General features: G+C 36.8%; 1 long non-coding RNA gene across 1 annotated transcript; it reads right to left on the bottom strand.

Moving 5' to 3' along the window:
* Nucleotides 1–14,093: 14,093 nt before the first annotated feature.
* LOC120432887 lies at nucleotides 14,094–16,283 on the bottom strand. Its single transcript, XR_005608165.1, has 3 exons — nucleotides 16,252–16,283; nucleotides 15,937–15,998; nucleotides 14,094–15,564 (listed from the first exon to the last, which is right to left on the bottom strand). It is a non-coding gene; the product is annotated as an uncharacterized LOC120432887 (long non-coding RNA).
* Between the last annotated feature and the right edge of the window lie 221 nt (nucleotides 16,284–16,504).

The following is a 16,504-nucleotide window of genomic DNA, read 5'->3' as shown; positions in this document are numbered from 1 at the left end:
AATGTAAACAGAATTGGTCCTAGCACTGAACCCTGTGGAACACCGTAGTTGACCTTAGTGTATGAAGAGGACTCTCCATTTACATCCCAAAAGGTTGATTCTGTTCATTAGGAGGTAGATTTAGATTTAAATCTGATCTTTTTCCTTAGTTCTTAGAGTCCTATGTGCTTCCTATGTTAATCATCTATATTTCTAGTTCTTAGTTATTTGTTTAATTTAGTTCCATTTCATGTCTAAGTTGTCTTGTTCGCACCTGTGTTTTCTCCTTGTATTTAGTCAGCCTCATCACAGAAAATCATCTGCAAAGCGCAGCACAAGCGTGCCAGCAAGTACTAGTGCATGTGATCTACCTTCATACAACCAATAGAAACAAGGCCTACAGCCACGCTAAGTTCAACCACATAATGAATGAAAACATGGAAGAAAAGTTGATTCTATGCCTATCCGAGTGCAAGCAACTTCATGACACTGGTTCATGGCCAGTGTTGGGGTTGTTACTTTAAATTAGTAACTTAGTTACATTACTAGTTACTTCTCTAAAAAAGTAACTCAGTTACTTCAAGTTACTCGTTACTTTCAAAGTAACTAGTTACTAGGGAAAGTAACTTTGGTTTTACTCAGAATTCTCTTGTTAATGTGTTGCTTCCGTAACTGGATACCCAGCAAGACTGCCAGTCTTCTAGCTTGCTTACTTGCCACAAGTGCACTGTGCCACCTACCAATAGAAAGGAAAAAATAATGTGCACATTTCCACGAGAGAAATCCCACGCCTGGACCGTCGTTGACCGCCGCCATGATTCTAGCCTGCTTTTTACATCCAACACAAAAACTGCAGTCGTGGTGCTTTTGATTGTATTCAGAACTTGGAAATTCTGCCTTCTGAATTCGGTTGTTCAGTGATGACGTGACGAATCCTACTTCCGGGCCTAAAGTAGTCTGCGTTTAATATGGCTTTTGTGTTGTTAACATGTTTAATGTTTTGTATTTTCTTCTATTTAATCTCAAAAGCTCCTAAAACAGTCAGTGATCACTGTTGACCTCCTCGGCTTTTATTACTGCTAATCATTTATTTAAGCTCAGTTTTTAAAACCTTACGATGTAACTACAGCACAGCCCATGCAGCAGTATATGAATGACTAACCTCGTATTGTGGATGGATTATCTCACTTGTTCTCCTGGCTGAAGTTTAGTCCTTTTACAGCATCCGCTATGCGATTACATTTGTTCCTGACCACCGAGAACCCTCACGTTAACTTTTATCGAGTGGGAAAAAAAGTTAGCTTGTTTATGTTATGCTAACATAGCTGTGTCGCTAGCGGTCACGTAGCACATCATTATATACCAGCTAGCCAAACTTCAGTAACCCTACAAACGTCACTGCTGTTTAGTTTTCTGTCTTCATTTATGTTCGAAGTTATAGCAGAGCTGTACGTTTGAATTTTTTTCCAAAACCCGCAGTCAGGACATGCTATATTGTATTTAGATAGAAGCTAGCGAGCTAACTTCCTGCTAACTTCTAACGCCGTTAAATGTCATAAATTCCATTTTCATGGATGCCTGGATGTTAAACTCAATTGTTACACCTGGTAGAGCAGAACACTGATCATTTTATTAAAGATGAAAGACTTTAGACAGTTTTTCAACTCTCAGTAATGCCACAGTGATCGTTTGATATATGGACCTGCAGCGGAGTTTAGGCCCAGACACGGCCAGTGACGTCAGACTGAACAACCGGATAGGAAGATGTAGGTAACACCAGACTGCAGATGAGCTGCATACAGGGCTGGACTGGGACAAAAAAAATCGTCCCGGGCATTTTGACTAGAGACCGGCCCGCCATTATAGGAAAAATCATAAAGCCTTTGAATGAAAATAAACACTGTTGTGACAGTGATGTACACTGTTCTGATGGTATATATGTATCAATCTATCAATTGTTTGTTGTAAGACTCAGATAATTATTTTTTTAAAAGCGAGACATTTTAAATGAGAATAATAAAGAAAAGTATTTCCTTGTGCCCCCTTTCCTGTTAATGCCCTACCTGGCCCCTGGCAAAACTTTGCTAGACCCGCCCCTGCACAGTTACCAGCTGTCAGCTATGTAGAAAAGGATGCTGGTGTTATTTGTCTCTCAGAAACAGCTCATAACTTCCCTTCAACTCATTCATGTCACCTAAAAGGTAAACCTGTTTCTCCATCACCTGTTCAGCTCTGATGATTCAGTAAGGACATCTCCTGGTTTCATCTCCATGTTTCCCACTCACCAGATAACCAAACCGATATCATGACCAGCGGCTTTACAGCTGTGGCTCCAGCAAACATCCGCTGATACTAGAAATTAATATTAAATAAATTCTAACAACAGCTGATCAAGCTTAAACGTGCTGCTGTTGTTTAACGCGACATCCGCTGGTTTCCTCTTTCTGGCGCAAAGTGGGCGATAAATAAACAAGAGAGAAAAGCCGATCAGCTGATCATTGATGAGTTTCGTGATTGAAGTAGAAACGGGAGAGAGAGGGGATAGAATGAGGGAAGAAGAGGCAGCTGTGCAGCTTCAGCTTTGTGTCTTTTTCATTGTAGCTGAAGTCCGGGACAAACTGTGTTCCTTTTCACCTCAGTACGAAACACGTAATATTTTCTCTGAATACCAGACGATTCTGTTTTTTAGGGGACGGTTGGCAACTCTAATAATTAACCTTATGAACAAAATAAAGTTCAACATCAGTAACATAGCACCCACCCAGCTGTATACAGTAGAAACTCCGTCATGCTAGCTAGCACGCAGTACGAAAATGTCAGCATACCGAAAATAAACTCCACCTAAACTTGGTTTATATCTGACCCACATAAACTGCAGGTCATAACTTCTTACCTGAAGTTCAGTTCACCTGACACGCGGACCGGCGGCCGCTTCGGGTCTCTCCTCTTGCCTCCCTTTTCCTTCATCCACCTGCTGGCCTCCACCACTTGCTAATGTTATTGAATCTGTGGAAGCTCCAGCGATATCCACCACACGGCAATGTGAGTAACGAGCCTATCTAAATCCCAGTAACGAGTAGCGCGTTCCTGGTTTTGGCATAATAACTAGTTACCGTGCTCGTTACCACAATAATAACGTAGTTACTGTAACGCGTTACTTAATAACGCGTTAGTCCCAACACTGTTCATGGCATAGAAGTTCAAGGCATACAGTGACCTCTGTAGGAAAGCAGTGTTGTGGTAACATATTTTTAGTGAACTGGGCATGTCATGTTTTTTAAATAGTGAAATAAATTCTTGTATTTAGATGGGTATATGTGTAGTTTCTGTTTATTCATTGAATACCTTGGTTGTTATCTGAAAGAATATTACCATTATATTAAATACACTTGTTGTCAGCTCCAAAATAATGTAATTGTCACGGCGAGAGCCGTAAGGTACAGGTTGGACCCAAAACAGATTCAACTCAGAAACTCAACGTACAAGACAAGATTTATTTACAACAAGTGAGACGGTAGAACACGCTCATGACAGGTACAGTGAGTATATACAGGTAAGTGAAAACAATGCCCGTGGGCAAAATCTACACAAGTGAACTAGTGGCTGGGGATCTATATATATATATGTGTGTGTGTGTGTGTGTGTGTATGTGTGTGTGTGTGTGTGTGTGTGTGTGTGTGTGTATATATATGTGTATATACACACATGATATTATTATCATTTTGACACTTGAAGTAAATTTATTTCCAGAAATAACTTTTGATACATAGGTAAATTTAATGTCAGTTACTTGTATTCAAGTGCTATTTATTGAAATTACATTTTATATTTGTAAAAAGATGAGTTCACAGAATTATAAATGACTCTGACTCTAACTCCAGCTCCATTTTGAGTGCCATCATCTAGCCCTCTTGGTACCTGGTGAATGTCACAGGCTCTGCCTCTGAGTAATTGTCTAGCCATTGTCAGTGTGTGTAAGACTGCCACTCTATGTGCTTTAGTGCAGACAGAGCTTTGTGACCCAGTTGTCCTTATTTCTGATCGGTGTTGGTGTGTAGCTCGCAATGCATTGTCTAAACACACAGTTGTTTTGCTCTTTCAAACAGCACATTAATCAGAACTGAAGCTGCAGGTTGTCTCTTCACACCTGCACCGAGACAGAGCAACAGTGGGACAAACCCAAACAGCACTAAGTGCTGAGATTCATATTCAGGACTGACCCTTTAATGTTCTTTTCTAACCTGCTATAAATAACATGTTATATGCTTGTTTGATAAGTATTTTTTTAATATTTGTTATTGCTTTTATTTTTCAGGGGTTGGAACCAGGGCCAGTTATTAAAATGGTCATCACCAGACCAAGGCTCAATCAAGTCATGGAAGGAGGAATCAGGTGAGATAGTAAGCTGCTGTTATATACAATATTAGTGTACAACAGTCAGGTAACATGCTCCAAGCACAATAGACAGTGCAATGTTTAAATGTAAATAAATATAACATCCTATGGCAGCTATCCACAAAAGTAAAGACAAACAAACATAAACAGTAAAACTTGTAAACAGACCAAAAACTGTCAGACATTGACAGTTGAGTTAAAAGTGATTTAAGTGATGAATAAAGTGCTCTGACTTTAAGTGCTCAGGTGCAAAACTATTGAGTGCAGTAGTTTTTAAGTGTATATATTGTTATTATTATTATTATTATGATTGATATTATTATCATTATTGCACAGATGACTTTCACAGTGCCTCGTTTTACCCTCATATTATTATGTGAGGTCTTTAACAGAAATAAACTGTACAACGACTTGGCTGCTGACCCACTTCACATCTCCTTGCTAAACACTGGAGAATCATGCAAAGACTTTCAGGTAACAGATTGACCTTTAACAGCAACCATGGGCATCAGTGATGAGAAGACCCGTGTTGTGACGGTGTCATTGAGTGTGCGCTCTTACCAGCAGCCCAAATTAGCCACAAAATCTGTAAACATTTATCAAGATCCTCCTCTTTACCCGCCACTGCCACTCAGTGAGTACAGGCTGGACCCCACAGAGTGTGTGCATGTCTGCAGTGAGGATGAACTCTTCCACCTTGAAAGCTTAATGGTCACAGAGGACATGGCAAATAAGATTGAGACAGCAACAGGAGAACAGGTGGCTGACCAGGAGTGGCATCAGCTCCACAGGCCAAGGATTACATCTTCATGTTTCAGAGGTTTGTTATATGAGGGGTGAAACTGTGCAGAGAGAATCCTCAAAGGAACGAGACAGACTGCAGACATGAGCACAGGGACAGACATGGAGTTTAACGCAGCTGGAGAAAACTGCAAATTGAAAACCTGTAACTATAGGCATCATGGCCTCGTTGTCTACCCTGACGCTCCCAGGCTTGGTGCCTCACCAGATGGGTTGATCTTTGATCCATCTGCACAGCCACCGTTTGAACTGGTTGAGATAAAGTGGCTTTATGTGTGTAATTATGTTCACTGCAGATACCTTCAACTGCAGCATGGCATCCTGTCGCTCTGTAAAAGTCACTCATACCAACTATGTTGACACAACGTTAACAGCAGCATGAGAGAGAGCGTGGACTGGTGGCACTTTCATGTTCACACGCTGATGCACTTGCTTGGTTGCTTGGTTGTATAATTAGCTGTGCATATGCTGAAATAAATGTAGGTTTTCTTTATTCTCGGCAGGAAAAACATAAATCCAAGTGCAAATCAGTGCAATTCATAAATAATTATGTAAACATTACAAAAAGAGCCAAAGCATAGTTAACAACATTTACATTTGAGGGGCTACAATCACTAAAATCTGAATTTCATTAAAACCATTTTTACATTTACTTGTTAAAAATTGTTGGTTATCAGTAATTGGAGCTCTAATCATTTACCACACCATAAATAATCATTTATCATATATAATCTACCTGAACCAATATAAAAATATTTACTATGAAAATAGTGCCGTTATAATTTAAAGCACTTTATCTAAGTCCAAGCACTGGTCAGATCTGTGCAGCTTTTTAAAACATTTTGTTGTATTTATTCCATTGATTGAATTCAAGACTACAGCTGCTGCAGAGGTCTCGTAGCTTCAGTATATGAGGTGCCACCTCTACCAGATGAGCTATCTAAATGCAAAGTGAACTGTGCAACTTCACTGACAGTGAAATCTTTAGTCAAAGTTTTAACCAGGGGTTTGTTTTGATAATACTTAGGAAGCAGACGTGTGCACTCCCAGCACCGGTCAGAAGGATAATGGTGTCAAATATTGTGTTCGCCTTGATGCTTCTAATTGCTCTCTCCACATGTATTATTAGATGTGCAATATTCTAAGTGGATAGTGTGTGGTGATAAATCTTATCATTCGATTCAGGATAGTGTGGAATTTGTACTGTGAAAACATTGCCAGCTGAACTACCTCCAGATCAACGCCAGTAAAACCAAGGAGCTGGTGGTAGACTTCCGCAGGCACAAGCATCCTCCACTGCAACCACTGAACATCCAAGGTATGGACATCGAGGCTGTGGACAGCTACAGGTACCTTGGTGTTCATCTGAACAACAAACTGGACTGGACTCATAACTCAGACGCCCTCTACAGGAAAGGGCAGAGCAGGCTGTACCTGCTTCGGAGACTCAGGTCGTTTGGAGTGGAGGGCCCACTCCTGAAGACCTTCTATGACTCTGTGGTGGCCTCAGCCATCTTTTATGGTGTGGTCTGCTGGGGGCAGCATCTCTGCTGGGGACAGGAAGAGACTGAACAGGCTGATCCGAAGGGCCAGCTCTGTTCTAGGATGCCCTCTGGACCCAGTGGAGGTGGTGAGTGACAGGAGAATGGTGGCTAAGCTGTCATCCCTGTTGGACAACATCTCCCACCCCATGCATGAGACTGTGACAGCACTGAGCAGCTCCTTCAGTGGGAGACTCACGGCACCCACGGTGTGGGGACGGAGAGATTTCGCAGGTCTTTCCTCCCCACTGCTGTCAGACTCTACAATAAAGACTTTTGCAGCTGATCAAACACACAAACCCACACATGTGCAATAAGACTGCTATACGTGCAATTCTTCTTCTTCTGACGAAGTTGTGTTTTTGTATTTTCCTACTCAGTTGTATATAGTATTTGTATTTCTATTTTATTCTATTGTATATATTATTCTATTCTATTTTATTCTATTGTATATAGTATTTTATTTTATTTTATTTTATTGTATTTTATTGCATTCCAGTGTTTTCTAATTTCTGCTACATAACTTTGCACTTTTGCTGCAACAAAACAAATTTCCCACCTGTGGGACTAATAAAGGCCATCTTATCTTATCTTATCTTATATCCCAGTATTCAGACGTGAGTGTCAGAAAACTGAAAACACACTTGGAATCATGGTTCCAATCATCTCAGGAGAAATGCATATCCCAATTGCACTGAGAAAGGTGGATCAATTTCATGAAGTTTTTTTTTTCATAAGATAAATGTGTTGGCATGGTTTTTCTGCCAATTTTTCACAGTTGAGCAACAAGTAGTTTTGAGGTAACTTCAGCTTGTTCTGTTTTATTTGTTAGTCAGTAAGTGACTGGCTGCTCCCGTATGGGATTAGAACGATGCCACGTTATCCCATAGTCCAGCCAATAATGCGATTCACATTCGTATATATGCAGCTAATCCACGTCGTTGACAGGCTATGAAAGCGTCCTTATGTGCCGACTCCGGTGTTTTAGCTAGCAAAGCAGCGTGGCTGATGTGGAGTGAAGCCACGTTAATGACAACATGTACAACCATTGGAGATGTGAGCAGGACAGACGGACCAATTGACGGAAAAAGTGTGGACTTCATACCAGTTTTTAAATTGTGTTGATAGGCCACGTAAAACCATAGTTATGATAAAAAAAAATATATGCAATGGTTGTATTTTTTTCCTATCGTTGTTTATATTAACTGCGGGAAGAAACGGTAAAAACTGTGTTTTATAAGGTAAACGCTCGAAGGCACTCTCCGCCTGTGAGCAAAAACACACCCCTCCAAACCGCCCCAGCCTTTCCTAGTGGTGGAAAAATGTAGTTTCAATAGTTTTGTTGTGTGAGTCAGAACAATGAGGCGACTGCTGAATGTTACAGGTGTTACAGGAGTGATACATCTCCTGTTGTCAGGCCTGCAGGTATCAGGCTGTTGTTCTCCTTTATCTCATAGTGGACAGAAATTATTTTTTGGAGTGGCACAAATAATTTGTGTGGCATCAAATCTGATGCAGAACAGCTGATTGTTCTGTAAATAGTTTCAAATGTTTATTTGAAAAAACGCCTTGGCTGCATTTTTAGGTAAACAGTTGCAAAAAACTTTGTTGTTTGCATAACTCAGTAACTTTTTTGAGGAAGTAACTATATAATTAATTGCCCAACATTGGTCATTATATGCTGTATTTTGCAGACAGAGAGTTACAGGACTCTCTCCCAGACCAGAGACTCATACAAGTCAGAGCTTTACAAAAAAAAAATTAAAAGAAAGAAAGTTGTGTTTTCAAAATTGGAGTTCAAGTTATTTTTACTTCCAATAGTGTTAACATACTACACAGGTCATGAACAAGATTTTTTTTTAATTTTCATTGTAAGTTGGCTAAAGCAGTTAATTAAAAGTAGTCTAACATAAATGTAAATGCTGTAATTTGATTATTTTAATAAACCATGTAACTTGGATGGATTCGATGCTGGCGTGACCACAGTGCACACGTCTAATGTTGCTCACAGTGGTCCAAGGGACCTCTCAGGGAGTTTGTGTGTTTGCTCAGACACATGAAAAATTAGAGGGAACATTGCTCATAACTGTCATAAATGTCTACTAAGTTATGACATTTTTAACTAGATATAATTTTTTTGCTATGATATAGTATTTGTGCTAAATTATTGTATTTCTGCTGAGTTAAACTGTTTTCCAAAGTTGTTACTTTTCTGCTAAATTATAGTATTTCTGCTACTATGTTATAGTATTGTATACTAAGTTATACTGTTAAACCATTTCTTCCAAGTTGTTATGTTTGTGCTAAATATTAACATTTCAGCTGTTATTTGTTATTTGTCATTTGTTTCATATGTGCAGTGAAGGACATATCTAGGTCAAAAATGACTCCAAGGTTCCTTACAGGGTTACTGGAGGCCAAGGTAATGCCATCCAGAGTAAGAATATGGTTAGATACCATATTTCGAAGAATTTCAGGGCCGAATACAATAACCTCAGCTTTATCTGAATGGTGTATGTTATCTGGCTTCATAGATAGAAAGAGCTGGGTGTCACTGCATAGCAGTGAAAATGTATACTATGTCTTCTGATGATACTGCCTAAGCGAAGCATGTATAATGTAAACAGAATTGGTCCTTGCACTGAACCTTGTGGAACACCGTAGTTGACCTTAGCGTATGAAGAGGACACTACATTTACATCCCAAAAGGTTGATTCTATTCATTTGGAGGTAGCTTTGGATTTATATGTGACTTTTTCCTTAGTTCTTAGAGTCCCATGTGCTTCCTATGTTAATCATGTACATTTATGGTTCTTAGTTGTTTTTTTAATTTAGTTCCATTTCATGTCCAAGTTGTCTTGTTCGCACCTGTGTTTTCTCCTTGTATTTAGTCAGCCTCATCACAGAAAATCATCTGTAAAGCGCAGCACAAGCATGCCAGCGTGTACTGGCGCATGTGATCTACCTTCATACAACCAATAGAAACAAAGCCTACAGTCACGCTAAGTTCAACCACATAATGAATGAAAACATGGAAGAAAAGTAGATTCTATGCCTATCCAAGTGCAAGCAACTTCATGACACTGGTTCATGGCATAGAAGTTCAAGGCACACAGGGACCTCTGTAGGAAAGCAGTGTTGCGGTAACATATTTCTAGTGAATTGGGCATGTCATGTTTTTTAAATAGTGAAATAAATTGTTGTATTTAGATGGGTATATGTGTAGTTTCTGTTTATTCATTGAATACCTTGGTTGTTATCTGAAAGAATATTAACATTATTTCTAACCTCTAATCTAGTGATTTACATTACCCTTTTTAAACACTAGGAACATACAGTGCACCATTGTCCGCTGGTTTTGCTGACATGTAATGTAGATGAACACAATCAACTTTTGGAGAATATTAACATTATATTAAATACAATTGTTGTCAGCTGCAAAATAATGTAATTCTCACAACGAGAGCTGTAAGGTACAGATTGGACCCAAAACAGATTCAACTCAGAAACTGAACGTGCGTGGCAAGATTTATTTGAATTTTTTTTTTTGATTTGATTTGATTTGATTTGATTTATTGATTAGCATGCAAATATCTCAGTGAATACAGAATACAGAATAAAGATTACCACAAAGCAAAAAAATCATGAGACAAGGCTAATCAAAAGGTATTGGCTGAAGCATTTGCTTATTACGCCAACCCTTTTAACAAAAAATCTTTTGCATGCAGCTCCTGTACACAGGGCTCGAAGCAAAGAATAAAACAAAGCAAAGCAAAAACAAACAAACAAACAAACAAAAAAACTTTCCACCTTAGATAACTACATCAAAGCAAAACAATCAAGAGTTTCAGAATTGTTATTTTTGCTCTTTTCATTCTTGATTTATATATTTTTCTAATACTCTATTTTTAAACATGTTTTTAAACAAGGAAAATGAACTACACCTTTTTAAATCACTGTCATAACTATTCCAAAGGTTAACTCCTCCAACAGAAACACATCTCTGCTTTATGTTTGTCCTTATCTTGTTTTTTTTAAAGACATCTGTTCCCCTTAAGTCATATTGACTTTCTCTGACTTTAAACAGCTTCTGAGTATTGCGACAAAGCAAGTTATTTTGTGCTTTATACATTATCTGTGCCATTTTATGTTCAACTAAATCATAAAATTTTGGGGTATTCAGATTAATAAACAAAATGTTAGTTGGTTCTATGTAGTTTGATTGATTTATAATTCTTATAGCTCTTTTTTGTAACTTGAAAATAGGAAGAGTATTTGTTTTATATGCATTACCCCATATCTCCAGACCATAAGTCATATATGGAAGCAACAGAGAACAATAAAGTGTGTATAATGATTTTTTGTTCAGGACATGCTTTGTTTTGACATTTTTGTTTTCACATGGTTTATATGGGACTTCCAGCTCAGCTTATCATCAATTAGCACGCCAAGAAATTTATTTTCATACTCTTTCAATTTCAATTCCATTAACCCTGATTTTAGATACATTTTTCATTTGTCTAGTGCCAAAAATAATAAATTTTGTTTTCTTTATATTTAATGATAACTTATTTACATCAAACCAGTTTTTTAATATATTTAACTCCTTTTCCGCTGTAGTCACAAGCTGTTCTAGGTCTTTACCTGAGCAATACAGAGTGGTATCATCAGCAAACAATACACATTTTAACAGTTTGGAAACACTACATATGTCATTTATATATAATATGAATAATTTAGGGCCCAGTACAGAGCCATGAGGAACACCACAAGTTACCTTCAACTGATTAGATTTTACATTATTGATTTCGACATATTGATATCTGTCATCCAGGTAACTTTTCATCCACTTATATGCTATCCCTCTTATGCCATATCTCTCTAGTTTATTCATTAATATACAATGATCAATTGTATCAAACGCCTTTGTAAGTCTATAAAAACACCAACAGTATATTCCTTATTATCTATAGCATTAGATATCCCTTCTACAAGTTCCATCACTGCCATCGAGTGGACCTTTTCACTCTAAAAGCCATATTGGTTATCACTTAGGAGATTATGCTTCTCTATATATTTATCAAGTCTATTAACAAATAACTTTTCTAAAATTTTTGAGAACTGTGGGAGTAGTGATATTGGCCTGTAATTGGTAAACTGACATCTCTCTCCGTTTTTATGGATTGGAATAACCTTTGCTATTTTCATTTGTGAGGGAAACACACCAGTTCGAAAGGACAGATTACAAATGTATGCAAAGGTTTCACTATATATTCTATAATACGTTTAATTAATATCATGTCAATACCAAAACAGTCAGTGGACTTTTATTTTTAAATGTTTTCACAATGGTAATTATTTCTCTATGAGTTACAGCACCAATAAACATGGAGGACACATTCTGAGTAATATGTTTATTTAGGTCGTTATTATTTCTTGACTCTGGAATTTCTTTTGCTAAATTAAAGCCAACATTTACAAAGAAATCATTAAATTCATTTACAATGTCTTTAGTTTTATCAAGCACAATATCTTTATCTTTTTAAAATAGTGTGCACAATTCTTATTTTTGAGCCCTTTTTGATTATACTATTTAATATCCTCCATGTTTCTTGTGTGTTACTTCTGCTTTGCTCCAATAATGTTTGGTAATATTCTTTCTTATTTGTTCTTATAATATTTAAAAATCTATTTTATATAACTTGTACTTTATTTCAGCATCTTTTGTCCTCTGTTTTATGAATCTCTTATATAGATTATTTTTCTTTTTACATGCATCTTCTATCCCCTTTGTGATCCATGGCTTATTTGATCTGTGATGCTTATTAAAGGACAATGTTTTTCATAAAGTGAAATTACAGTTGATAGGAATGCATCATATGCACTATTTGAATCTTCATTTGCAAAACCTCATTCCAATTGTGTTCCTTTAAGTCCACCTGGAGGGCAGCAATGGCTCTTGTTGTTCTATGTCGTACCATATCAAATGTTTGATTCTTTTGTTTAGTTTTAATCCCAAAATAATTTTGAAAATTGCAAAAACAGGAAGATGATCGCTTGTATCAGTTATAAGAAGTCCACCTACTATTTCATAGTCAATTTTATTTGTGAATATATTATCTATCAGTGTAGCTGTATCAATTGTTATTCTACTTGGTTTTATAATTACAGGGAAAAGGGAGTTACTATACATTGTATTGATGAAATCTGTTGTTTTCTGATGTCCATTTGGGTTTAGCAAATCTATATTAAATTCACCACAAATTATTTGCACTTTTTATCATTTAGGTTGCTAAACATAGCAGCAAGTTTTTCACTGAATGTCTCAAGGCATGATCCTGGTGTCCTATAGATGCAACTTATAATTATATTGCTAGCTTTTTCAATATGGTTTCAATAGTAACACATTTCAATACGTCATCTATGGTGCTTGACATACATTCAATCAGACTACATTTCAAAACTTTATCTACATATAAAAGCAACACCGCCTCCTTTTTATTCACCCTGTTCATTGTAAATAATTCGTATCCTTCCAGTCCCATTTCACTAACTTTCTCATTATCGAGCCATGTTTTTGATATTGCAATTATATTAAACTTTTTTAACTTACTTAAACATTCTGTAATTTTAGAAAAATATTTATACAGGCTTCTACTATTAAAATGTATGACCGACAATGCATTTGCCATTTTAATATTCGTATTGAATTGGTCGTCTGTATAGTACTCACAAGTATTATTGTTGTTATTGTAGAAGTGGTTATCTGGGTCAGTGTTACTTTTGTTATTTACAACATGTGACACGGTAGAACACGCTCATGGCAGATGCAGTGAGTATATACAGGTAAGTGAAAACAATGACCGTGGGCAAAATCTACACAAGTGAACTAGTGGCTGGGGACCTATATAGGAGTTCAAATAAATAATTACTAAAGTTGATTAGTTTTTGTTGAATAATATGATTATTTACACCATAGGAGGAAAAAAATCATACTGTTGCTCACAAACACATAGTTTCACTAAATTAAAAAAAACAAACAATCAAAAGCCTTTGTTCTAAATTTTTATGAACTGAACTGAATAGCTAAGGTAAAGCAAATATCTTGTGTTAAACTCACAAATTAGAATAATTCTCACTTCTGTCTCAGTCCAGGTGAATGGTGTTTCAAACATTTTGTGATAAAATGTTCAGAAAATAACACCAATGTAAGGACAGGATATTACTGTTTTATCTTTAAAAAGCACACTCAGTTCACAAGATTTTAGTCATATGTGTTAAGCTTTTGAAAATCTTAAAACTTTTGTTTAATTTCTTTTGTTCTAAAACAGTACACAAAAGGATTTACAAGACATGGACCGAGGACTGCACCAATTAATAAACCTTGGCGTTCCTCGAGAGTTAATACCACACCCAACCTGGTGAAGATAATCTGAACAAACGCAGGACCGTAATGAACAATTACACAAATTAAGTGACTCACAAGAGTGCTCCCCATTTTCTTTTTTTCATTATTTGAAGATAATTTGACAAAAAGTAAGATTCCACAATATGAAAGACAAATGAAAACAAAAGTGAAAAAGAAAATAAAAAATGCTATAATGGCACCTTCATTGAAATATTTATCTGGGTTAACACAGGTTGTTCTTAACACAGCAGGAAAGTCACAGAAAGTGTACCTAAGCCTGGAGCTACAGTGTGGTAGGGGGATAACTATTGCAGGCATATAGCACATAAAACACCAGGCAACGAACCACAGGATAAATGTAAGAACAAGAACATGTGTGTTTGTTAAATAACTGTGATACTGGAACGGATAAATGATTGCAATGAATCTATCCAGTGCCATAAATGCTAAAACAAATGACTCCATCACTGTTCCCAAATGGAAAACACACATTTGAATTAAACACTCCACATAGGATATAGTATTAACACCTGCGAGTAGAACCCCAATCATTGTTGGATTGCAACTGGAGGTGTACATTATATCAACAACAGCAAGGTTGCAAATCAGAAGATACATTGGTTTATGTAAACTCTTGTCAGAAACAATAAACATAATATTTGCCATATTGGCAAGAACAGCAAGAAGATAGATTATTAGTATAAACACACCAACAGCAATAGGTCTATTGAGTGTGTCAAAACCACCTATAATAAAGTGTGTTACATTGATTGAAGCATTCTGTAAAGACATATTCAGTTTGGAAGTTGAAGAAGAAGGAGAAGAAGAAGAAGGAAAAAAAGCAAAGCAAATATTAATGAAGTACGTGATAAATCTTCTTCTTTATCAGATTTCACAAACACCTCTGAGCTCAGTCAAACAACTTTGCTTTTACTAGGCAGTATTTAAACTTCTCATTTTAAGGCTTGGAAGAACAGTAAGTTTTGATTGGACAGCTCCCTCTTCCAATCAAATTAGACATAAGAATGTGAAATGTTTATATTGCATCAGATATTGTAAAAAGATGATGTCATCCCCTCAATAGCAGGATAAAAGTTGAAAAGTTAATGCTCACACGATTACAATAACTCAGTGGTTCCCAAACTTTTTTTGCTATTAGTCAGCCTGATATTATTTGCATCCCACTGTTACTTTACTGTAGAAAGAGCTAACATCTCCAAAATTTCAAGTGTAGTTAGTCATTATAAGAAGTGTGTGTGAACTAAAAATCAAGAATGTGGTATACTGTTTGTTCGTCATTTGGACACCCCAGTTCGTGCTCCTGATGTAGCCGGTCTGGCCTTAAACTCTGATTGCCGTTAGTTCTCTGCGTTGTGTTGTGCAAATGACCAGAGGAGTCAGATCTCACTTTGCCAGCTGGACGGGTTTATTCTCCCATAACTGTTTAAAATAAAAATAAAACAGTACAGCGACTTCACTTTACTGGACTTCTGCATGTACACCTCTCCTCAGCGGGACCTCTAGGCGACTGAGGTGCAACATCACAACAAATCTACTTAACAAATAATACTGCTAAAATGTATTTATAATCATATATAACAAATGAAAATGCACTGCATCGTGAACATATAGTGACAAGTACCTCATCAACAAAATTATACTTTAGGGACACTTCATTTTCCAGTGGCAATTTTACACATTTTTTAGTTACATATATCTAACAGTAAGTTGAAAAAGTGAACATGAATCTCAAACAAATAAAAGATATAACCAGTACACATGACACAAAAATAAAAGAGGGAGCTCACATACCTGTTTAAAATAAAAATAAAACAGTACAGCGACTTCACTTTACTGGACTTCTGCATGTACACCTTTAAGGGAGAGAGAAGGATAGCGGACCACATGAGAAGCCACCTGCATGCTCATATGCTCTCATCTGAGAATGGCTAACTAGCATGTTACAATAAAGTGCTGTACTCGACAGAGAAACAATAATTCACACTAAAACATCTAACAGAACTGTGAGACAAAATGTACAAAGGGAACAAGCAGTGTTTGAATTACTTTTAGTTACTTTAACTGTGTTTATTCACTCTGTAACTGAGAACACTAGCATACACTCACCTCTCCTCAGCGGGACCTCTAGGCGACTGAGGAAAATAGCGCGCAGCTACAGGAAGTGACTTCGCGGGAAGTCAAAGGTCACACAAACAAAATAAAAGCTCCCAAAATATAAATACAGAAAATAAACATATATAAATAAACACATATACATAACCAATACTGACAAAGAAAATAACACTGCAGCATGGATCTTTGGTGAAATATAAATTATTTTTTAATACACTCGTTACACTGACACAGGGGGAACAAATTC

Source organism: Oreochromis aureus, linkage group 14, assembly GCF_013358895.1.
Source record: "Oreochromis aureus strain Israel breed Guangdong linkage group 14, ZZ_aureus, whole genome shotgun sequence".
Classification (NCBI taxonomy): Eukaryota; Metazoa; Chordata; class Actinopteri; order Cichliformes; family Cichlidae; genus Oreochromis; species Oreochromis aureus.
Note: the sequence above shows the minus strand (reverse complement) of the source record. Positions and strands in the feature narration are given on the sequence as shown.